At 36.8% G+C, this 10,622-nt stretch overlaps 2 long non-coding RNA genes across 2 annotated transcripts; both read left to right on the top strand.

Annotated features, from left to right (window-relative positions):
* Positions 1-2,837: 2,837 nt before the first annotated feature.
* LOC116005476 lies at positions 2,838-4,392 on the top strand. The gene is made up of 3 exons (XR_004094976.1): positions 2,838-2,948; positions 3,372-3,425; positions 4,110-4,392. It is a non-coding gene; the product is annotated as an uncharacterized LOC116005476 (long non-coding RNA).
* Positions 4,393-6,827: 2,435 nt separating this feature from the next.
* On the top strand, positions 6,828-8,378 carry LOC116007651. Its single transcript, XR_004095308.1, has 3 exons — positions 6,828-6,925; positions 7,349-7,402; positions 8,093-8,378. It is a non-coding gene; the product is annotated as an uncharacterized LOC116007651 (long non-coding RNA).
* Positions 8,379-10,622: the final 2,244 nt, after the last annotated feature.

The raw sequence follows: 10,622 nt of genomic DNA, 5'->3' as shown, positions 1-10,622 counted from the left end.
AAGAATTTAGCACTTTCCTGGGAAAAATGTTACTACATGGTTAAGGAAGGCATCATTTTGGGTCATAAAGTTTCAAAAAAAGGAATCGAAGTCGATAGAGCTAAAACAGCAATCATTGAAACCTTACCACCACCACACAATGTAACTGTAGACACAAAAATATCGAAGCTGACAAATGGGCTGATTCGTATGTTTTGAGCTTCATTTTGATCTAATCGGACTAATTATTGATTTATTTGGATTAATTAAATTGTCCAATTAAATCGGCCCAATTGCCCAAATTGAATATAATTGGTGACTAGTGGACTCAAATTGTAAGGATGGACTGATCCATGTCTGGCCCGACAAGAGATATTTATATATTTGAATTAATTATTTAATTTAAGTATGTGATAAGATATTCATATATTTAAATTAATTATTTAATTTGACTATGTGATAAGATTATGAATTTGGATGCAATGGTGGCTAGATACCTTCTAAATAAATATTCATATTATCCTAAATAATATAAGGATAATATTGAAGAGTTTGAAACCCATCAAAAGTCTCTCATATTCTCCCCTATAAATAGAGCCCTTCATTCATTCCAAAAAACACACTTGAAGAATTGAAGAACTTGGAGAAGCTCTGGATTGAAGAAATCAAGCCAAGCTAAACGGGATTGAAGAAATCAAGCCAAGCTAAGCGGGGTTGAAGAAATCAAATCAAGCTAAGTGAATTGAAGAAATCAAGCAAGCGAAAGAAGATTAAAGATCAAATATCCAAGAAATCAAGCTAAGTAGATTGAAGAAATCAAGCCAAGCTAAAGTTGATTGAAGACCAAATATTCAAGTGTTCAAGCTAAGTTAAAGCGAACTGAAGATCAAGCCAATTTGAGTCCGGAGGCCGTTCAACGAAGATCAAGCAACAAAGCCCTTCATTGAAGCACAAAGCCGCGTTCCGGAGGCCCTTCAGTCAAAATTTCAAGTCAAGTAAAGCAAGTGAAGAATCAGAGGATTTTCTAGATAGAGATCTGTACCCGCGCAACGTTTGAAATTCAAATATATATTCTTTGTTCACTTTTTCTTGTTCACAATAACATCATTAAGAAGTTTTTTGGGTCACATTGGATTTTATCGTCGATTCATTAAAGACTTCTCGAAAATTGCACAGCCACTAACCAGGTTGTTGGAAAAAGATGTTGTGTTCGAATTGAATGAGGAAGCTATGAAAGCATTCCAGAATCTAAAGAATGCCATGATAGATACTTCAATCCTCGCAGGACCCAAATGGAATCAACCCTTTGAACTAATGTGCGATGCGAGCAATTTTGCAGTTGGAGTTGTGCTAGGACAGAAAAATGACAAGAAATTCCAGCCTATTGCTTACGCCAGTAGAATGTTGACAAAACCACAACAAGCTTACATTACCACAGAAAAAGAATTGTTTGCTATAGTATTTTCATTGGACAAGTTTAGATCATATCTCTTAATGTCAAAGGTCATAATTCATACTGATCACGCCGCAATCAGATTCCTTATGTCTAAACCTGAAGCAAAGCCGAGATTGATTCGATGGATTTTGTTGTTACAAGAGTTCGATGTAACTATAGTGGACTGAAAAGGAGCAGAGAATAGTGCGACGGGTCATTTGTCCAGACTTGAAAACGAAGAAGGACAGGATAAGAGTAGGGATGTTAATGAGTATTTTCCTGAGGAAAAATTAATGGGCATATACCTCACACCTTGGTATGTAGATCTAGCCAACTACCTTGTAGGAGAAGTATTTCCGGAATTCTTAGATACGCACGCTAAAAGAAAACTCAAAGCAGAATCTCGATTCTATTTTTAGGACGAGCCATACCTCTTTAAAGTATGCGCTGACCAAATGATCTGAAGATGCGTAACAGACAGTGAGGGGCACGAAATTTTAGGGGAATGCCACCGTATGGGTCATCATTCAGCAAATAGAACAGCTAGAAGAGTGCTAGAAGCAGGATTTTACTTGCCCTCTATATTTCGTGACGCTCAGATTTGTGTAAGGAACTGTGACAGATGTCAAAGAACGGGGAATATTACTGGGCGCGATGAGATGCCACAAAATTACATATTAGCATGTGAGATATTTGATATATGGGGACTCGACTTTGCAGGACCATTCCCGGACTCAAAAGGTTTTAAATATATCTTAGTCGCAATTGGCTATGTATCCAAGTGGGTCGAAGCAGAAACACTTCGAAACAATGATGCCAAGAGCGTAACATGGTTTTTGAAGAGATTATTTACAAGGTTCGGAGTGCCAAGGATCGTCATTAGCGATAGACGAACACACTTCCGGAATGTGCCGATGAGAAGACTACTTCAAAAACAAGGAATACAACACAGAGGAGGAGTTCCATATCACCCTCAAACGACTGGCCAAGTCGAGAATGCTAATCGAGACATTAAAGCTATTTTGGAAAAAACAGTAGCTTGACATAGAAGAGATTGGGCTGACAAGCTTAACGACACATTATGGGCCTTTCGTACATCATACAAGACGCCAATATGAACTACCCCGTATAGACTTGTTTATGGGAAGGCATACTACCTTCCGGTAGAGATTGAACATAAGGCATACTAGGCAATCAAGAAGCTCAACGAAGATGTAACGACAAATTTTCAAACTTGAAAATAATAATAATAATAGTCTAATTAGTTTTTTTTTTAGTTTATATTCTCCCTAGGCCTAACTTATAATTTAATTGCTTAAGCTTTAATTGGGCTTAGTCCTCCCTTGGGCCCAATAATAATTATATATCTTTAAGCTATAGAAGTCCAATGGGAAAGGGTCAACCACATTAGACTAGTCTTGAACCTTAATAGAGAAGAAAGGGAAAAGAAGAGGCATTTCATCTTAATCTGCTCTTGACTTGCGTAGAAGGAGGAAAACAGAGAGGTTGTAGTTTCAGTGCTCAAGAATACAAGGTAAATAATTTAGATTTTGTTGTTAAAGAAGAAAAACCTAGCTTCCCTGTTAATGTTGCTGTGTAATTCAAAGCTTAAGATGGAAATTTGTGCTAGTGAAGAATCTGAATTGCTAAGTTTTAAAGTGGGGTTTTTGTGATTACTTTAGTAAGATGATGTACTAATTTATTAATTCATTTCCCTTACAAATCTATGCTTAATTACCCATATTATGGGCTGATTTTCTCCCTAATGAGCTCAATCTTCCTTGGTAAGTTTTTGGCAGTACTTGTTTCAAGAAGGGTAATAGAGGCTTTAGGCTCATTTATTTATATTTTTGAGTTGTTGCTTGGTGTTGGGAAAACATGATTATTTATAAATTACAAGAAGAATGTGTAAATATTTGGAATATTAGTAAGTTATAATGGTGTATGTATTTGATAGGTGACCGTGAAGGTTAGTGCGTAAAGGGATTTCTATGCTTAAAAGCTTACTAAGGTAAGGAAACTTGGTACTTACTTACTCATTGTAACTTATATACCATATCCTAAGTGATTGCAAAATATTGAAGCTATCCTTGAATATGGGCATGAGTTATATGGTAAAGTATTAGTACATTACTAATGAAAAATTTGAGAACTTGATATATATGTTTTAAGGTTGATCATGGTGTGTGTATATATATATATATATATATTCAAGGGTATTAATCATATTGGTGGTCTAACCACCCTTGTCTTTGACTTGGAATGTTCCCTTGATTCCCCATTGGTGGTCTTGCCACCCTTGATTTGGAACATTCCCTTGATTTTAATTGGTAGAATTGCTACCCTTGATTAATGTAATTTTTCTAAATTGATCTTGGCTCGTACTATGAGTATAAAATAGTTCTCAAGTAAAACGGGGAGGTAGGTATGCAATATCTTTATTTTATTTATTTTATTTATGTTATTTGAGCATCGATCTATGATTTATGACTTGAAGGAGAACTCTAGAATTGATACTCATATGCGATAACATTGTATTTGAATGCTAAAGCTTTTAATATTCAATTTACTTTACATCTTATGTTATCTTATCTATTTGTGGTCCTCTTTATTCTCTATACTTGATTTGGTAGAGAAGTGTCATATGATTATTAAGCTTTTGAATTCACTCGTGTGTTTCATGTTTTCCGAATAGGTTGTTGATCGAGGTTAAGACAAGGGAGGTCACTTTTTTGGGATTAAAGGCTCTAGGATATTAGTCTAGTGCCTTGTGTTAGATGGGGACTCCTTCTAATCGATCTTTTTGTGGAGATCAACCTCCATAGTGGGACCTTGGATTCCATGTTATAGATTTTAGACTATGTCTCTATGCTTAAATGTATATATTATACTTCCTATTAAGCAATATTTGGGAGAAGAAACTTTAAGATCAAACAGTTGTTTAGGTTATCTTGTGGATGATATTTTGTTTAGCAGGCTTCGTATTATAGTTACTATTCTTTTTGTCTTACTAATACNAATGTAACTGAAGTGAGGAGCTTCCTAGGGTTGGCCGGCTATTATAGAAGGTTTGTGGAGGGATTTTCTCAAATTGCTTCTCCCTTAACTAACTTGACACGGAAGCTTGTGAAATTTGAGTGGACAGTAGAATGTGAAAGAAGTTTTGAGGACTTGAAAAGTCGTCTAATAAGTGCACCCATATTAGCACTTCCCTCAAGCATGGGAGGATTTGTTATCTACAGTGATGCCTCAAAGAAGGGGTTGGGTTGTGTGTTGATGCAAAATGATAGAGTGGTGGCTTATGCTTCTCGCCAACTAAAACCTTATGAAGCGAACTACCCAACTCATGACTTAGAGCTTGCAGCGGTGGTTTTTGCTCTGAAAATCTGGAGACATTATTTATATGGGGAACCTTGTGAGATTTTCACTGATCACAAAAGTTTGAAATACTTGTTCACACAAAAAGATTTAAATATGAGGCAAAGGCGTTGGATAGAGTTAATTAAAGACTATGATATAAGATTCCACTATCACCCAGGGAAAGCTAATGTGGTTGCAGATGCACTTAGTCGAAAGTCTCATATGGGACTTGCAAACCTTCTAACTATGCAGCCTCAAATACTAAGAGAGTTGGAAAGGATGGAGGTAGAAGTGATAACGAGAGATAAATTTAGTACGGTTATGGCAACTTTAATTGCACAACCAGCATTGTTGGATAGAATTAAGGTTGCCCAGATTGATGATCCAAGTTTGGAAAAGATAAAGGAAAGAGTGGAGAATGGTGAAACCACAAAATTTTTAATTTTTGGGGATGGGTCATTGCGCTTCGAGTCTAGGTTGTGCGTGCCAAATGATGAGGTGATTAAGATGGAAGTCTTAAGTGAAGCTCATAAGTCTCATTTTGCAATACACCCTGGTGCTACAAAGATGTATAAGGATTTGAAAAGTAACTTTTGGTGGAGCGGCATGAAGCGTGACATCGCGGACTTTGTATCAAAATGCATGATTTGCCAACAAGTTAAAGCAGAGCATCAAAGGCCTGCAGGATTGCTAAGGCCCTTAGAAATACCAAAATGGAAGTGGGAACACATTTCAATGGATTTTGTGTGTGGGCTACCAAGGACTACTCAAGGAAATGATTCTATTTGGGTGATCGTTGATAGACTCACTAAGACCGCACACTTTTTACCAGTTAGGCGTACTACACAATTGAACGATTTGGCCCAACTCTATATTGATGAGATTGTTCGATTGCATGGAGTTCCAGTGAGCATTGTTTCAGATAGAGACTCAAGGTTTTTATCAAAATTTTGGAAGAGTTTACAACGTGCCTTGGGTACAGAACTTAAACTCAGCACAGCCTTTCACCCTCAAACTGATGGGCAAACAGAGAGAACAATTCAGACTCTAGAGGATATGCTTAGAGCATGTGTACTTGACTTTAAGGGCAGTTGGAGTAAACATTTACCATTAATTGAGTTCGCTTATAATAATAGTTATCAATCAAGCATTGGAATGGCACCGTATGAAGCCCTATATGGGAGGAGGTGTAGGTCACCTTTGTGTTGGGAAGAAGTTGGAGAAAGGAAGATATTGGGTCCTGAACTGGTAGAACTTACAGTTGAGAAGATTCAATTAATAAGAGATAGGATTAAAGCTTCTCAAGATAGGCAGAAGAGTTGGGCTGATTTGAAGAGACGATGCTTGGAATTCAAAAGTGGAGATTTTGTGTATGTCAAAGTGTCTCCTACTAAGGGTGTGATGAGATTTGGAAAGCGCGGAAAATTAAGTCCTCGCTATGTGGGACCATTTGAAATTCTTGAAAGAGTTGGTGATTTGGCCTATAGGGTAGCACTTCCACCAGGATTATCTAGTGTCCATAATGTCTTCCATGTATCTATGTTAAGGAAATATATTTCAGATCCAAGTCACATTTTAGACTATGAGCCACTACATGTCAGCGGTAACTTGTCCTACGCAGAAGTGCCTATTCGTATAATTGACAAGAAGGAACAAACCTTAAGACGACGTAAAATCCAGTGGGTCAAGATACAATGGTCTAATCACACACCAAGAGAAGCTACTTGGGAACGAGAAGAGATAATGAGAGAATGTTATCCTGAGCTCTTTGTTGGGGAAGGTATGTAAGTTTCGAGGACGAAACTTTCTTTAAGGGGTAGAGTATGTAACGAAAAATTTTCAAACTTGAAAATAATAATAATAATAATAATAGTCTAATTAGTTTTTTTTTTAGTTTATATTCTCCCTAGGCCTAACTTATAATTTAATTGCTTAAGCTTTAATTGGGCTTAGTCCTCCCTTGGGCCCAATAATAATTATATATCTTTAAGCTATAGAAGTCCAATGGGAAAGGGTCAACCACATTAGACTAGTCTTGAACCTTAATAGAGAAGAAAGGGAAAAGAAGAGGCATTTCATCTTAATCTGCTCTTGACTTGCGTAGAAGGAGGAAAACAGAGAGGTTGTAGTTTCAGTGCTCAAGAATACAAGGTAAATAATTTAGATTTTGTTGTTAAAGAAGAAAAACCTAGCTTCCCTGTTAATGTTGCTGTGTAATTCAAAGCTTAAGATGGAAATTTGTGCTAGTGAAGAATCTGAATTGCTAAGTTTTAAAGTGGGTGTTTTGTGATTACTTTAGTAAGATGATGTACTAATTTATTAATTCATTTCCCTTACAAATCTATGCTTAATTACCCATATTATGGGCTGATTTTCTCCCTAATGAGCTCAATCTTCCTTGGTAAGTTTTTGGCAGTACTTGTTTCAAGAAGGGTAATAGAGGCTTTAGGCTCATTTATTTATATTTTTGAGTTGTTGCTTGGTGTTGGGAAAACATGATTATTTATAAATTACAAGAAGAATGTGTAAATATTTGGAATATTAGTAAGTTATAATGGTGTATGTATTTGATAGGTGACCGTGAAGGTTAGTGCGTAAAGGGATTTCTATGCTTAAAAGCTTACTAAGGTAAGGAAACTTGGTACTTACTTACTCATTGTAACTTATATACCATATCCTAAGTGATTGCAAAATATTGAAGCTATTCTTGAATATGGGCATGAGTTATATGGTAAAGTATTAATACATTACTAATGAAAAATTTGAGAACTTGATATATATGTTTTAAGGTTGATCATGGTGTGTATATATATATATATATATATATATATATACAAGGGCATTAATCATATTGGTGGTCTAACCACCCTTGTCTTTGACTTGGAATGTTCCCTTGATTCCCCATTGGTGGTCTTGCCACCCTTGATTTGGAACATTCCCTTGATTTTAATTGGTAGAATTGCTACCCTTGATTAATGTAATTTTTCTAAATTGATCTTGGCTCGTACTATGAGTATAAAATAGTTCTCAAGTAAAACGGGGAGGTAGGTATGCAATATCTTTATTTTATTTATTTTATTTATGTTATTTGAGCATCGATCTATGATTTATGACTTGAAGGAGAACTCTAGAATTGATACTCATATGCGATAACATTGTATTTGAATGCTAAAGCTTTTAATATTCAATTTACTTTACATCTTATGTTATCTTATCTATTTGTGGTCCTCTTTATTCTCTATACTTGATTTGGTAGAGAAGTGTCATATGATTATTAAGCTTTTAAATTCACTCGTGTGTTTCATGTTTTCCGAATAGGTTGTTGATCGAGGTTAAGACAAGGGAGGTCACTTTTTTTGGGATTAAAGGCTCTAGGATATTAGTCTAGTGCCTTGTGTTAGATGGGGACTCCTTCTAATCGATCTTTTTGTGGAGATCAACCTCCATAGTGGGACCTTGGATTCCATGTTATAGATTTTAGACTATGTCTCTATGCTTAAATGTATATATTATACTTCCTATTAAGCAATATTTGGAAGAAGAAACTTTAAGATCAAGCAGTTGTTTAGGTTATCTTGTGGATGATATTTTGTTTAGCAGGCTTCGTATTATAGTTACTATTCTTTTTGTCTTACTAATACGGCCGGGTTACGCTATTATTTGGGGCGTGACAGATTTGGTATCAGAGCCTAGGTTTGAATTAGATTGTCTATCTACCCTTAGATTGACTCTTTAAAAAAAAAAAAATTTCTAAGCTTGTGAACAAAGTTATATTCTAACCTTGAATCTGTGGGTCATTTGTAAACCCTAGGTATTTGATGTGGTAAATGGTTATTAGCATTGTTTTTGTCATATTACTTTGTTTGTATGTCTTTCAGCAAGTTAGTCAATTCATGGATAGAGGTCGTGGAGGAACCTCGGGCGGGGGAAGAGGAAGGCAAGCAAGGCAATCGAGGGGTGGTCGAGTTGCTAGGCTAGTTCAAGGGACTACTCGAGATGTACCGGTTGATGAAGTTCCACCTTCGGGCATTCCTCTACCTCAAGTTACCCCTCAAGCTGCGCCTCAAACAACTACACCAGTTGATATTGCGGGCACATTTCAAGTGTTAGCTAACCTTTTGCAGCAACAAGCAACTAATAATCAAGCTTCCTACTTTGAAAGGTTTAGACGTGTAAACCCACCGACCTTCGATGGTGGACCAAATCCCTTGGTAGCAATTAGATGGATAAAAGAGGTGGAGAAATTGTTCGCAGCTATGCAGTACCCTCCAGAAATCAAATTGGGTGTAACCATACCATTACTTCAAGGAAATGCAGAGCATTGGTGGGGGGTTACAAGGGCATCATATCCAGATGGGGATCATATAACTTGGGAAGAATTCAAGAGGGTGTTTTATCGTAACTTTTTTCCAGATAGTGTAAGGAGGGTGTTAGAAAATGAATTCCTAAATTTGGTGCAAGGTGATATGACAGTCTTGGAATATGCCCATAAGTATATAGAACTAGGAGAGTTCTTTCCAATATATATGAGTAACGAGGAAACAAAGGCCAATAGGTTTGAAAATGGTTTGAGGTCAACAATCCGCAATCACATGTCATCTAATGTTTATCATAGCTATCAAGAAGTGTTCGATAGTGCCATAAAAGTTGAAGCAAGGTTGAATGAGTCTAAGGAGCAATGGTCTGACAAAAAAAGGGCAAGAGAAGCAATACAACAATATGGAAAGCCAAGGGGTATTGGAAATTTACCAAATAAGAAGACAACTAAAGGACATGTTGTACAGACCAAGGAGTGCAACTTCTGCCATCTTTATCATACCGGGGAGTGTCGCCGCAAGTCTGGGGCATGTTTTGAATGCGGTCAATTGGGACACAAAGTGAAAGATTGTCCAAGGAAAATGCATACTGAAGCAGGATCAACTCAACAAAAACCCAGGACTAATGCTCGTGTATTTGCTATGACTCAACAAGATGCTGATGTTACCAACAATGTTGTTTCAGGTATATTACCCATGAACTCTATAAATGCGTATGTCTTGTTTGACTCTGGTTCCTCACATTGCTTTGTGTCTAAGAGATTTGTGAAGTCTTTGAACCTAATAACGGAAAAATTAGATGAACCCTTGTTTGTTAGCACCCCTATGAAGAAGATTGAAGTTGCGGATAGGTGGGTCAGAAATTGTATTCTTTTGCTTGAAGGGAGGGAAATGGTGGCAAATCTAGCTTTACTGGATATGCATGATTTTGATGTCATACTTGGGATGGACTGGCTATCCAAGAACCATGCTTTCATTGATTGCTCTAAGGGAAAAGTTATATTCCAGATTCCCGGGCAACAAGAATTTTGCATTCAAAATTGCAAAGAGAGAGGTGTTTTGGCCACTAAGATACCCCTACATATCATCTCAGCCATGAGCGCAAGAAGATCATTAAGGAAGGGATGCCAAGGGTTTATAGCTTATGTAATTCATGCACAAACCAAAGATGTGAAATTAGAAGACATCCCAGTGGTTAGTGATTTTCCTGATGTTTTTCCTGAGCAATTACCAGGAGTACCCCCTGATAGAGAAATAGAGTTTGAGATTGATTTGATCCCTGGAACAACTCCTAAATCCAAAATTCCATATAGGATGGCTCCAGCAGAGTTGCGGGAATTAAAGGTGCAATTGCAAGAGTTACTAGACATGAAATTTATCCGCCCTAGTGTCTCACCTTGGGGTGCACCAGTTTTGTTTGTTAAAAAGAAGGATGGGAGTTTTCGACTTTGCATCGATTATAGAGAGTTGAATAAGGTAACTGTGAGGAACAAATACCCGTTACCCCGCATAGACGACTTATTTGACCAATT

Source organism: Ipomoea triloba, chromosome 15 (genome assembly GCF_003576645.1).
Source record: "Ipomoea triloba cultivar NCNSP0323 chromosome 15, ASM357664v1".
Lineage (NCBI taxonomy): Eukaryota > Viridiplantae > Streptophyta > Magnoliopsida > Solanales > Convolvulaceae > Ipomoea > Ipomoea triloba.
Note: the sequence above shows the minus strand (reverse complement) of the source record. Positions and strands in the feature narration are given on the sequence as shown.